Source organism: Caretta caretta, chromosome 7 (assembly GCF_965140235.1).
Source record: "Caretta caretta isolate rCarCar2 chromosome 7, rCarCar1.hap1, whole genome shotgun sequence".
In the NCBI taxonomy this organism is placed as follows: domain Eukaryota; kingdom Metazoa; phylum Chordata; order Testudines; family Cheloniidae; genus Caretta; species Caretta caretta.
In genome coordinates, this window is record NC_134212.1 from 52,951,961 (window position 1) to 52,966,604 (window position 14,644).

A 14,644-nucleotide genomic window follows, 5' to 3' on the forward strand; every position below is an offset into this window, starting at 1 on the left:
GAATGTTAGGAACCATTAAGAAAGGGATAGATAATAAGACAGAAAATACCATAATGGCTCTATCTAAATCCATGGTACACCCACATTTTGAATACTGTATTGTCTGCAGATCTGGTCTCCCCATCTCAAAAAAGATATACTGGAATTGGAAAAACTACAGAAAAGGGCGACAACAATAATTAGGAGTATGGAACAGCTTCCATATGAGGAGAAATTAATGAGACTGGGACTTTTCAGTTTGGAAAAAAGATGACTAAGGGGGGATATGATAGAGGTCTATAAAATCATGACTGGTGTGGAGAAAGTAAATAAGGAAGTGTTATTTACTCCTTCTTATAACACAAGAACTAGAGGGGTCAGCAAATGAAATTAAGAGGCAGCAGATTTAAAACAAACAAAAGGAAGTATTTCTTCACACAGTGCACATTCAACCTGTGGAACTCTTTGCCAGAGGATATTGTGAAAGCCAAGACTATAATATGGTTCAAAAAAGAACTAGATAAGTTCATGGAGCATAGGTCCATCAATGGCTATTAGCCAGGATGGGCAGGGATGGTGTTCCTAGCCTCTGTTTGCCAGAAGTTGGGAATGGGCGATAGTGGATGAATCACTTGATGATTACGTGTTCTGTTCATTCCCTCTGAAGCACTTGGCATTGGCCACTATTAGAAGACAGGATACTGAGGTAGATGGACCATTGGTCTGACCCCATATGGCCGTTCTTATGTTCTTATATAATCTAGACACTACTAATTTATTCCCCTTTTGAAGCAACTGCAAAAAGATTTTAGTAGTTGATGTAAACCAACTATCCCATGAATTGGCAGGACTGTAGTGATTAACAGAAACCTATTGCCTAGGGGACAAAAGAAGAGCCTGATCCAAAGCCCATGGCAAGGGTCTCATTGACTTCAATGTGCCTTGGGTCAGATTCCAAGTGTGGGTTGGAGCCAGGATTAGAACTCAAGCTCTGGACTCCCAGTCTTATGCTCTGTCCACTAGATTACACAGTTTCAGATGTTTGGTGCATAACTAATGTACAGACATAATTGTGTGCGCTCTGGCCCTCTCTGAAATGGTTCCAACTTGGATCAGATTATAGTTTTCCCACATGCTGGTGGTTGGCCTGAAGTGCCACTACAAGTGAGAGTTTTCAAAGTTCCCGCTTTAGTGCCAATAACAAAGGCTTTTTTCTGGCAGTAAAGGTCATTAATTCTATTGCTTCTGATGCATGTATGCAGTTTTGATTACAACTCGGAAAGCTGTATGCGTGAGGCCAATAAATTAGCACCTGACTATTGAATTGAACTCATGCAATGCCGCCCTACTCAGAGACAAACTCATCCTTGATTGGTGATTTACTGTGATTGCTGTTTAGGGGCTGGAGGACATGTGTGGGTATATTTCTACCCTCTGCTCTATGGAATCAGACTTGATCCTGGGTTGGTAACTGTCTTGCCCTCTTTTGATGGCTTGAAAAGAAGTGATACTCTCTGATGCTGCTGACAGACTTCCTTCTTCATCTCAAGTGGTAGAGGCCTGTGGTTTTGGAGCAGGAGGGTATCCCAATAAGTTCTGTTTCCAATACCCACAGTTTGCAATTCTGTGTTTGTGTGAATATGCAGCCACAAATCATTAGGAAGGCACAATTATGGTCAGAGAAGCTGAAGGTGATTTTGTTACTATGCTCCCTGAACACAGAGCACTAAACTCATGTCTGGTACAATTCCCTTAAAATCAAAGGGTTTACAGCAGGAATTAATTTGGACAAGACTCTCCTCATTATGTAGTGCTCATGTTCTCAGGTTTATCAACAAGTACAGTAATACCAGATCTAGACACAGTGAGAAGAATGACCAATGGAGCAATAAACCAGCTTGAGTAAATAGGGTACTTAGGTTTGCATCAAAGAGTGTCCTAGTAATGCTGAATTCTTCTGTTCTGTATTGACCAGGGTGAAAGGAGTGACAGAAAACACGGTGAACTGTTTGCCATTTTCATCGACAAATTTTAAGGGAGTATCCAGGGCCCCACATCCGCTAGCTTCACACTCTGAAAGGCCCCAGGATAACAGCCTACCCACTGGAACACAACATCATCTCATCAATCCTGACTCCTGACAGCCTTCATCCAGCCCTGGTCATGTAGGCTGTGTGCTTTGAAAGAACTGGGAAGCTGAAGAAGTGATCTGTGTACCAGGACACATTCAGACATGTTGGGTTCTGTCCTTTATTTTGGACAGTAAATAACAATTTGCAGCATCTTCCACCAGAGGAGCTACAGCAACTTTAGAAATATTTAATTAAGCCTCATAAACCCTCCTCTATGTGGTAGGAATTATCCTCATTTTTCAGATGGAGAAATTGAGGCACACATAGTTAAATCACTTGCTTAAGGTCTCAGTTCATGACAGAGTCAAGGCTAGAACCAGGATCTCCTGATGCCCAGTACTGTGCTTTAGCTATAAGTCCATTCTCCTCCCTCATGTATACTGTGGTTTATAAAACATGCAAAGAGAAGGTCTCTCTCGCCCAAAGCATATCTAGTCTAACTCAGGCAAATGCAACATATGGGATAAGAGTTCAGGGGCACAAATATCACTGGTGATATTGAAGGCTTTGCAAAAGCAGTGAGTTTTGAGGCAGGATATGGATGGAGAAAAGGAGGGGAACTAATGTCTAGGAAGTGGGAATCTTCTTCCAGGTATAGGGGTAGCATACGAAAGGCACAAAGCTAATGGCTTTGCCTACGTTTGAAAGGGTGCCGCTGTGCAGCGGTAGTGCTTCAGTGGAGCCACTACCTCCGCCCTCCCATTGCTGTAGTAGTTAATCCACGTCCACGAGAGGTGGCAAATAGGTCAACAGAATAGGTCTTCTACCCACCTAGCGCTGTCTACGCAGGGACTTATAAACCTCATTCAGGGTTGTGGATTTTTCACACCCCTGAGCAATGTAGCTGGGTCAATCTCATTTTCTAGTATAGACCAGCCCTAAGAATGGGAGAAGGAAACACAGGGGGAAGTCCGGAGATAGGATTAAATGGGACTTAAGCACATGCTTAAAGTTCTGAGTGCGCCTAACTGCTTTGCTGAATCAAGGCCATAAATAGGATCCAATATCTTGCATAGATATCCTTTTCTATACCCATCTGCGAGAACGGCATCATTAGATAACAGTGAAAGGACACAGCTCAGCCCCTCCAAGAAACAAGGTGTAAAGACTCTTATTACACAGCTGAGGTGCCCTTGTCATTTGGCAGATGTCTCAGTTCAACCATAAGCAAAGTCCTAGTAAGCTTTTCCCAACACTTTTTAATATTCTGCAGCTCCAACTTCGCTGGCTCCTAAACTGGAAAAAAACTGGCTCTATTTGCTGATGGAAAGAGACACAGACACAAATAAAACACATTCCAGTGTCATTGACTAACAAGGTGAGTCTGCTTTATATACTCAGGCCTATGAGCTATATACACTAATCCAAAGGCTAAAGTAATTCCTAAGAGACTGTGCAGCTATTCTTGTGTATACAACATGCTCCAGAACCTCTCCTGTAAACTTAATCCGCTGCAACAAATCAAGGTAACCTTGTGAGCCCCCAAGAAAATTGAGATTTTTTCTGCTGACTTGCCTGGCTTTGTAGATACTTAGCTCTGAGTTACAGGAGATTTAAATCAAACTTGCTAACCCACTGATCTTGATAACGTTTGGGAAATTTCAAGCCAGCTCAAGAACTGTCAGACCTCCCTCCAGATGTCAATGGGAAATGCACATGTAGGTCAAAGGGAGGCAACCTCGTGACAGAGGAAGTGGAAAAAGCTAATGTACTCAATGCTTTTTTTGCCTCTGTCTTCACGAACAAGGTCAGCTCCCAGACTACTGCACTGGGCAGCACAGCATGGGGAGGAGGTGACCAGCCCTCTGTGGAGAAAGAAGTGGTTCGGGACTATTTAGAAAAACTGGACGTGCACAAGTCCATGGGGCCGGATGCATTGCACCTGACAGTGCTAAAGGAATGGGCGGATATGATTGCAGAGCCATTGGCCATTATCTTTGAAAACTCATGGCGATCGGGGGAGGTCCCAGATGACTGGAAAAAGGCTAATGTAGTGCCTATCTTTAAAAAAGGGAAGAAGGAGGATCCTGGGAACTACATGCCAGTTAGCCTCACCTCAGTCCCTGGAAAAATCATGGAGCAGGTCCTCAAGGAATCAATTCTGAAGCACTTAGAGGAGAGGAAAGTGATCAGGAACAGTCAGCATGGATTCACCAAGGGCAAGTCATGCCTGACTAATCTAATTGCCTTCTATGACGAGATAACTGGCTCTGTGGATGAAGGAAAAGCAGTGGACATGTTGTTCCTTGACTTTAGCAAAGCTTTTGACGCGGTCTCCCACAGTATTCTTGCCAGCAAGTTAAAGAAGTATGGGCTGGACGAATGGACTATAAGGTGGATAGAAAGCTGGCTAGATTGTCGGGCTCAAAGGGTAGTGATCAATGGCTCCATGTCTAGTTGGCAGCCGGTGTCAAGTGGAGTGCCCCAGGGGTCGGTCCTGGGGCTGGTTTTGTTCAATATCTTCATAAATGATCTGGAGGATGGTGTGGATTGCACCCTCAGCAAGTTTGCAGATGACACTAAACTGGGAGGAGTGGTAGATACGCTGGAAGGTAGGGATAGGATACAGAGGGACCTTGACAAATTGGAGGATTGGGCCAAAAGAAATCTGATGAGGTTCAACAACGACAAGTGCAGAGTCCTGCCCATAGGACGGAAGAATCCAATGCACCGCTACAGACTAGGGACCGAATGGCTCGGCAGCAGTTCTGCAGAAAAGGACCTAGGGGTTACAGTGAACGAGAAGTTGGATATGAGTCAACAGTGTGCCCTTGTTGCCAAGAAGGCCAATGGCATTTCGGGATGTATAAGTAGGGGCATTGCCAGCAGATCGAGGGACGTGATCGTTCCCCTCGATTCGACATTGGTGAGGACTCATCTGGAGTACTGTGTCCAGTTTTGGGCCCCACACTACAAGAAGGATGTGGAAAAATTGGAAAGAGTCCAGCGGAGGGCAACAAAAATGATTAGGGGACTGGAACACATGACTTATGAGGAGAGGCTGAGGGAACTGGGGATGTTTAGTCTTCAGAAGAGAAGAATGAGGGGGGATTTGATAGCTGCTTTCAACTACCTGAAAGGGGGTTCGAAAGAGGATTGCTCTAGACTGTTCTCAGGGGTAGCAGATGACAGAACAAGGAGTAATGGTCTCAAGTTGCAGTGGGGGAGATTTAGCTAGGATATTAGGAAAAACTTTTTCACGACGAGGGTGGTGAGACACTGGAATGCGTTACCTAGGGAGGTGGTGGAATCTCCATGGAAGCCAATGGAATTCTGCCAGTAATGAACTGGCTCAGGAGTTTTAAATCCCTTTGGAATCTTTCTGGTTTGGCTATCTTTGCTCAAGATGAGGAAAGCTTGCATCCATACTGTGAATAAAGAAGGCAAGAAAGAAAGATTCTGTCTCACTCATTTCTCTCCCAACATTAAAATCATCCTGCTGCAAATTCACAGATTTTCGTTAGCACAGTGTATAGCTACTATGGTGATGGTTGGCTAGGAAAACCAGTTCTAGAAGAGCACGATGAAGCAACACACAAATTCTCATTGTGTCACTTATCAGATTGACAGGCAAACTTCAAAGACAAGGATCCGGGAGTTTTGTGACTTAGCAGCACCCATTTGCCTTACCTGAGAACAGGTGTGTCTTTGTTCACAGTACTTGCTTGTTGCTGACTTTTATCTCTTTTTCTTTACTGTCATTTTCTTCTTGCCAACAAGTTCCCTGCCCTGCACCTTGCATTACATTGCATAAATAGCTAGGTGTGTTATGAGTGGCTTTCACCTTCCTCTGAAACATAAGGCAATGGGCACTGGAGGTGGCATACTGTACTTGATGGGGTCTCAAATGGTCAGAGCTCTCCCCTCAATCTCAAGTGTCCTTTGGCATTTTGCCACAACATAAAAAACGGTTTCAGAGTAGCAGCCGTGTTAGTCTGTATTCGCAGAAAGAAAAGGAGTACTTGTGGCACCTTAGAGACTAACCAATTTATTTGAGTATAAGCTTTCGTGAGCTACAGCTCACTTAATCAGATGCATCCGATGAAGTGAGCTGTAGCTCACGAAAGCTTATGCTCAAATAAATTGGTTAGTCTCTAGGGTGCCACTAGTACTCCTTTTCTTTTTATAAAAAACGGTGACCACACACATACAGCCATCACGGTCATTAGTGGGGATTGAACCAGAGACCCTTCAGTACCAAAAGTCAAGTCCCTACCACCTGCTGTAAAGGAGACCTTGTTGAGTAGAAGTTACAGCCTGCAGATGATTTGCTAGGACTGTTCACAGGAGGCAGGAGAGGGCTTAATCACATGCACCAAACCAGTATATTAAGTGTGCTTGCCTGGAAGATTGGGCATGAAATTGATACATACTCCCTTAGTAGGTTTCCACTTGTGGTATGTTAAATGCTGATCATGCTATGTATTCCAGGTACTAACCCACTGCCAAGCAGTCTAGGAGCATTTGCCTGAGATATTTCTCTAAAGGGCACACTCAAAACAGGGAGTCTTTTGCTGCAAGTTACATGGAGACGAGGTGCATGAGCAGTACACAAGCAAAGTGTTACTGCTATCACTCATTAGTTATTATTTGATCATTTAATGCTTCTTAGTATTTGACCCACAATTACAAGAAGACAATGTCCCTGCCCCAAAGAACTCCCAATTGGAGGGCCTCAACCTGCAAACCCCATTTTCCAGGGACAAATAGTTGTCTTGAAGCCAATGAGATGAATGTGTAGCATGAGACCCATGTCTAGACAAATGGGTCGGGAGAGCAGCAGGGAGTGCATGAAGCAAAGTCTTTGTTGAAGTCTGGCACATGTCTTGCAGTCCCAGAAATTGTTTTTGATGAGGTTACAAAATAACGTGGGTGTAGAGAAAGAGGGGTGTGGTAGGGTGGGTATAATATGTTATACTGGAAATTCTGTTTCTCAGATGAGATGTAAACTGTGTTTTGAGTCATTACATTTTCTGGCCATTAAAGATCTGATGGCCGTTTTCATAAAAATAGGACTGTTAACATTGGGGCCTAAGGCCACAGCCATCAACTCACACAGTTATATTCCGCTTCCCTAAATTCCCCTGCAGTTTCAGTTGGACCTTCACCTTCACTTCCTGCCCTAAACTGTTGTTTGGAATTGCTTCACCAGCCACCACATTCCGCCCTGGGCATGGCTGCACTTCAATAGTAAGAAAAGTGATGCTGTACTCTGACGGTAGAATTTGGAAAGTGCTTTGGGATCTTACAGATTGAAAGGTGCTATAGACATTTAAATTATTATTATTGTTGTTGTTTGTGTATTGCAGTGCCCCCTATTCAGGTGACTCATTAAATATGGGAAAAATGGAAAAGAGATTTGAGCCCCCAAAATAACTATTAAACTACAGCATGGTTGATAAAATGTTCTTGGGAAAGTTACAGAGCAGTGTCTTTGTTAAAAGTTCAGGTTCATCCCTTTAAACCTTTCCTCTGTAACATACTGAGACCCTCAGGGCAATAGACCTGACAAATGGCTCTCTTGTTAGCATCTGAATTATGTGTGGCAAAGCAGCATTACCACCTTTCCCTGAGCTACATTACAGCATCCAGGATGTTCCCCGAAGGCCTGGAGGTATGGGAAGAATGTGCTGCAGCTGAACACAAGGACCCTTCATTAATACCAAATTTGTTCTTCCTCCAGCAGCTCTGGTAAGTTTAATAGCAATAATACTCAGCAGTATCTATTTTTGACAGTGGGGAGCTAGAAATTACAAGCAATTAGCCATCTTTAAATCCTTTTGACTGCTGGTGTTAATCGTCTTAGGTTTAAGTGTTCATACTGTGAACTATATACCATTAAACTCCTATGTTATGAAGTAACTGGGGATTGAGGAGTTCATAAAGCTGAACATTTCACACAGCTGCAGTAGGTGCAGCACAGATGTTGTAGTCTGGTGCCCACCAGCACTTTCATCTTGTCAGTCAAACCACTGCAAAGCAACTTCAAATGCACTGAAGGCATCCAAATGTGAAGAGACATTGACTTGTTATTCAGCAACATAATTTCAGCAACATCGTCATTATTTGACTTTTTTTTTTTTACATGGGGAAAGATGGTTTGTATAACTGCTTGTTTGGGAGATTGGTGTTTGTAAAATCTTACGCTGTATTAGGCACAAGGGGGGTGTTAAGCTTTTTGCACTGATCTGGCTAATGTGTAAGTGTCCTGCTGCCCTCTCCTGGATTGAATCAGAACAGCTCGATTGATACTAGATCCTGACAATGGTTAGAGCTAGCCAATGGATTCAAATAATGGAGACCTACAGTTTGGAGTCAGAGGATCTGTGCACTGTCCCTGTAGTCATTGACGTTCTGAGTGGCTGTGGAGTGCAGCACAGCGACAATCATGAAGGCCCACAGTGGCCACTGATATGGTACTGTCCAAAGTACCGTGGGGGGAAACGGTAGGGCACAAACAGCGATCAGGGATGGTCTAGCTGTATTGCACCATGTGTCAGTGCATAAGTCCCTTCCAGCCCTACTTTCCTATGATTCTATTAATGTAATGGCTGTTTGTTTCCAACATAGAGCTAGCATGGTTCCTTGTGCTGGGCCTTCACCTAGTATAAAGAGGGATTTTTGGAGTCATGCCCCAACCTTGCTATGAGGTGCCTGCAGGATTGGGGCCTTGCTGATGCAAGGAATAATGTTCTTGAGAGATTCTGAGTCATAATTTATTGCCCAAGTCTTTATGGCTCTGCAAATTCCCTTGATTGTTCTAGTGTATGTTTGCCTATATTTGCTACGGAAGAGGTTAACGGTATGATGGCAACTGGTGGGTCAGAGCAGAGTGGTATCTGCGAGGTGGAAGGGGTTAATGGTTTGATGACCCTGGTGAGCAGGGGTGTGTGAACGTGCACAAGGGGTTAATGGGGTGATGGCCCTGGTGGGCCGGACAGGAGATGGGGCAAAAGGGGTTAATGGGGTGGTGGCCCCAGCGGGCAGTGAGGGGTGATGGCATGGAAGGGGTTAGTGGGGAAATGGCCCCTGCAGGCAGTGGAGGGGAGGATGGGGCGAAAGAGGATAATGGGAAGGTGACCCAAGCAGACAGCGGGGGTGATGGGGCAGAAGTGGTTAATGAGGCGGTGGCCCTGGCAGGCAGTAGGGGCGGAGCTGTCTCCCAACCCCAGGACATGTGCCAAAAATCCATCTCTCTACTTGGGGTTACCCTGTGATTCCCACTCCCAGCACTCAGACCTTCCCCACCTCCTTTTCCTAAAGGGTTATGATTTGTGCTCTCTGAGCTAATAGTGGCTACCCAAATGCACCTTTTCCCAGCAGCCTTCCCTCTATTATCACAGGCACTAGGGTTGCATCTTGGTTTAAAGAGACACAGTTACTTTCCAAAAGCTTATCAGGACCAGTGTCCTGAAAAACTCAGACCTGGGTTAGGGTACCCTCTGTCACCCCTTTCTCTGTCCCCAAGAGGTCAACTGTGTGACTGCTCCCCTCCAGGAGATCAGTTACACAGTTTCCTTTCAAAACCTGAGACACAGGCTGGGTGCCCGAGTGCACAGATGCTGAATCAGCCATTCTATCCTGGGCATCCTCTCCCATGTGATCATTGTGGAGACATTCTTGTACTCCCACTATTCCTTCCCCAGTTTCCTCCTCTGGGCCCCCCTCTAAGACACATCCCTATATGTTCTCTACAGTAGGATCTATCCCCTGTTCAGCTGTGAAGGGCTCATAGCTAACAGCCTGGACAGTTGTCTCACTGACAGGCACAATACTCCCCTCCCTTCCTGAGGTGCTGTTGCCTTCAGCTACAGTGCAAGAGCTGGTCTCAACCATCCCCACACCTGGAAGCATGCTGCTTCCCCCTGCTGCATAGAAATCAAGAAGACTCTCTCCCACTCCTTCAGCAGTTCCTGGCACTTTACACTTTCCCTCTGGGGTCCCTGCAGAATGCTCCTTCTTGCTGCAGGCCAACACCTTAACAGCCTGAGCCACACAGAAAAAATCTTTGCCAATTAGTATGAAAATAGGATTATCGTCCACCACCCCTGCTGCCAATAAACTTTCTAAACTCCCGAATTTCTATGTATGTTTTCACCAAAGGCATCCTGAATAAATCCTGCAAACTCCTTCTAATAAAAGCTCTGCCATCTGTCCTGGTAGTAGGTCACCTTCCTGAATTATACTCCACTGGACCACAGAAATCTCAGCATCTGTATGTTCCCACCCAAAATATGCCCTGCCATTAATCCTGACAGCCTTTATGTGTTTCCTCTCTGGCTCTGCAGAGGCTAATCTTACAAAACCAATAGGATATGTTTCAATCACCTGGGAGTTTTCTGTGTTGAGGACAGTAGAATTGTCATGAGCTATTGGTTGCCTGCTTCCTCCTAGTACAGAGCATCTATTCCTCAGGTGGTCAGTAGAATTACAATGATAGCATCTTTTGGGCTCCTCTGTTTTCACAGGAGATTTGGGACAGCGAGTAGAGAGGAATGGTTTTGGGGTGGTGAGTGCCCAGACTCCCAGGCACCCTCTTTCTCCAAGGAGTAAAACAGAACCCTGCTTCCCTCCCTTTAAACCTCCCTTTATGTGGTTTATCCATAATAGATGCCTGTATTTGCTCCAAGGCATCATCTAGAGAAGCCATCTCATCCACAGTTTTCACATTTTTGTCCCATAGAAACTGTTTCACATCATCTTTACATATGCTTAGGAAATGTTCCTGAGGAACCAGGTCAAATAGTCCTTCAAAGCTTGTAACCCCTTTTCCCCTCACCAACTTTCCTACCAAATCTTTCATCTTGTTTACATATTCCCCTTTACTCATGTCAGAACCCCCTTAAGATTTCTAAATTTTACTCTATATGTTTCAGGGTAATCTGAAATTGCTTCAAAACCATTTCTTTGAATTTACAATAATCTTAAGCATCCTCAGTTGGCATTTCATTGAATATATCCAGAGATTCACCAGATAACTTGGCAATCAAAGTGGGGATTTTCGTGTCATCAGGAATCTGGTGAATCACACACAGCCTCTCAAAGATAGTGAAATAATCTGCAACATCGCTGATCTTGGTGTATGCAGGACACAATTGTTCCCATTTGTGGATTTTTGGAAAGGTGGGAATTAGTGGTGGTGGTGGCGGGAGGGGTGGTTTCTGGTTCTGCTTTTCTAGTAAGTCCAATGGTTGCTTTCACTCTCTCTTTCCTCAGTTTCTTGTCATTTCAGTTCCATAGTCCTCTGGTGTGCTATCTCCGCAGCCTCTTTGGCTTGCTTCTGGGCTTTGGCTTCTCCGGCTGCCTCTACTTCCTTCTCTTTTACCTCCAGTTCTTTCAGTCTCAACTTGTGCTCCTAGGGTATGTGTACACTATGGAATTAGGTCGAATTTATAGAAGTTGTTTTTTTAGAAATCGGTTTTATATATTCGAGTGTGTGTGTCCCCACAGAAAATGCTCTAAGTGCATTAAGTGCATTTACTCGGCGGAGTGCTTCCACAGTACCGAGGCTAGAGTCGACTTCCGGAGCGTTGCACTGTGGGTAGCTATCTCCGCTGCCCATTGGAATTCTGGGTTGAGATCCCAATGCCTGATGGGGCTAAAACATTGTCGCAGGTGGTTCTGGGTATATATCGTCAGGCCCCCGTTCCCTCCCTCACTCCATGAAAGCAAGGGCAGACAATCGTTTCGCGCCTTTTTTCCTGAGTTACCTGTGCAGACGCCATACCACGGCAAGCATGGAGCCCACTCAGGTAAGCATCACCGTATGTCTCCTGGGTACTGGCAGACGCGGTACTGCATTGCTACACAGTAGCAGCAACCCATTGCCTTGTGGCAGCAGACGGTGCAATACGACTGGTAGCCGTCATCATCATGTCCGAGGTGCTCCTGGCCACGTCGGCCAGGAGCGCCTGGGCAGACATGGGCGCAGGGACTAAATTTGGAGTGACTTGACCAGGTCATTCTCTTTAGTCCTGCAGTCAGTCCTATTGAACCGTCTTATGGTGAGCAAGCAGGCGATATGGATTGCTAGCAGTCGTACTGTACCATCTTCTACTGGGCAGGCAAGAGATGAGGATGGCTAGCAGTCATATTGTACCATCTTCTGCCGGGCAGACAAGAGATGAGGATGGCTAGCAGTCATATTGTACCATCTTCTGCTGAGCAGCCATGAGATGTGGATGGCATGCAGTCCTTCTGCACCGTCTGCTGCCAGCCAAAGATGTAAAAGATAGATAGAGTGGATCAAAACAAGAAATAGACCAGATTTGTTTTGTACTCATTTGATTCCCCCCCTCCCCTGTCTAGGGGACTCATTCCTCTAGGTCACGCTGTAGTCACTCACAGAGAAGGTGCAGCGAGGTAAATCTAGCCATGTATCAATCAGAGGCCAGACTAACCTCCTTGTTCCAATACGAACAATAACTTAGGTGCACCATTTCTTATTGGAACCCTCCGTGAAGTCCTGCCTGAAATACTCATGGATGTAAAGCCACCCCCTTTGTTGATTTTAGCTCCCTGAAGCCAACCCTGTAAGCCGTGTCGTCAGTCGCCCCTCCCTCCGTCAGAGCAACGGCAGACAATCGTTCCGCGTCTTTTTTCTGTGCGGACGCCATACCAAGGCAAGCATGGAGGCCGCTCAGCTCACTTTGGCATTTAGGAGCACATTAAACACCACACGCATTATCCAGCAGTATATGCAGCACCAGAACCTGGCAGAGCAATACCGGGCGAGGAGGCGACGTCAGCGCGGTCACGTGAGTGATCAGGACATGGACACAAAATTCTCTGAAAGCATGGGCCCTGCCAATGCTTGCATCATGGTGCTAATGAAGCAGGTTCATGCTGTGGAACGCCGATTCTGGGCTCGGGAAACAAGCACAGACTGGTGGGACCGCATAGTGTTGCAGGTCTGGGACAATTCCCAGTGGCTGCGAAACTTTCGCATGCGTAAGGGCACTTTCATGGATCTTTGTGACTTGCTTTCCCCTGCCCTGAAGCGCATGAATACCAAGATGAGAGCAGCCCTCACAGTTGAGAAGCGAGTGGCAATAGCCCTGTGGAAGCTTGCAACGCCAGACAGCTACCAGTCAGTTGGGAATCAATTTGGAGTGGGCAAATCTACTGTGGGGGCTGCTGTGATGCAAGTAGCCCACGCAATCAAAGATCTGCTGATGTCAAAGGTAGTGACCCTGGGAAATGTGCAGGTCATAGTGGATGGCTTTGCTGCAATGGGATTCCCTAACTGTGGTGGGGCCATAGACGGAACCCATATCCCTATCTTGGCACTGGAGCACCAAGCCGGCGACTACATAAACCGCAAGGGATACTTTTTAATAGTGCTGCAAGCTCTGGTGGATCACAAGGGATGTTTCACCAACATCAACGTGGCATGGCCGGGAAAGGTACATGACGCTCGCATCTTCAGGAACTCTGGTCTGTTTCAAAAGCTGCAGGAAGGGACTTTCTTCCCAGACCAGAAAATAACTGTTGGGGACGTTGAAATGCCTATATTTATCCTTGGGGACCCAACCTACCCCTTAATGCCATGGCTCATGAAGCCGTACACAGGCAGCCTGGACAGTAGTCAGGAGCTGTTCAACTATAGGCTAAGCAAGTGCAGAATGGTGGTAGAATGTGCATTTGGACGTTTAAAGGCGCGCTGGCGCAGTTTACTGACTCACTTAGACCTCAGCAAAACCAATATTCCCACTGTTATTACTGCTTGCTGTGTGCTCCACAATATCTGTGAGAGTAGGGGGAGACGTTTATGGCGGGGTGGGAGGTTGAGGCAAATCGCCTGGTTGCTGGTTATGCACCGCCAGACACCAGGGCGGTTAGAAGAGCAGAGGAGGGCGCGGTATGCATCAGAAAAGCTTTGAAAACCAGTTTCATGACTGGCCAGGCTATGGTGTGAAAGTTCTCTTTGTTTCTCCTTGATGAAACCCCCCGCCACTTGGTTCACTCTACTTCCCTGTAAGCTAACCACCTTCCCCTCCTCCCTTCGATCATTGCTTGCAGAGGCAATGAAGTCATTGTTGCTTCACATTCATGCATTCTTTATTCATTCATCACACAAATAGGGGGATGACTACCAAGGTAGCCCAGGAGGGGTAGTGGAGGAGGGAAGGAAAATGCCACACAGCACTTTAAAAGTTTACAACTTTAAAATTTATTGAATGCCAGCCTTCTTTTTTTTTGGGCAATCCTCTGTGGCGGAGTGGCTGGTTGGCCGGTGGCCCCCCCCCCCACCACGTTCTTGGGCGTCTGGGTGTGGAGGCTATGGAACTTGGGGAGGAGGGCGGTTGGTTATACAGGGGCTGTAGTGGCAGTCTGTGCTCCAGCTGCCTTTGCTGCAGCTCAACCATACACTGGAGCATACTGGTTTGGTCCTCCAGCAGCCTCATCATTGAATCCTGCCTCCTCTCATCACACTGCCACCACATTTGAGCTTCAGCCCTGTCTTCAGCCCGCCACTTACTCTCTTCAGCCCGCCACTTACTCTCTTCAGCCCGCCACCTCTCCTCCCGGTC

The 14,644-nt window shown here is 46.1% G+C and overlaps 1 protein-coding gene across 1 annotated transcript in view; it reads left to right on the plus strand.

Moving 5' to 3' along the window:
* The first annotated feature begins 7,782 nt into the window (after positions 1–7,782).
* HELLS (helicase, lymphoid specific) overlaps positions 7,783–14,644 on the plus strand; it is a 73,695-nt gene continuing 66,833 nt past the window's right edge. Inside the window, exon 1 of the mRNA XM_075130662.1 lies at positions 7,783–7,802. The gene's annotated coding sequence lies outside the window, so the exon portion shown is untranslated. The remainder of the gene's footprint in view (positions 7,803–14,644) is intronic.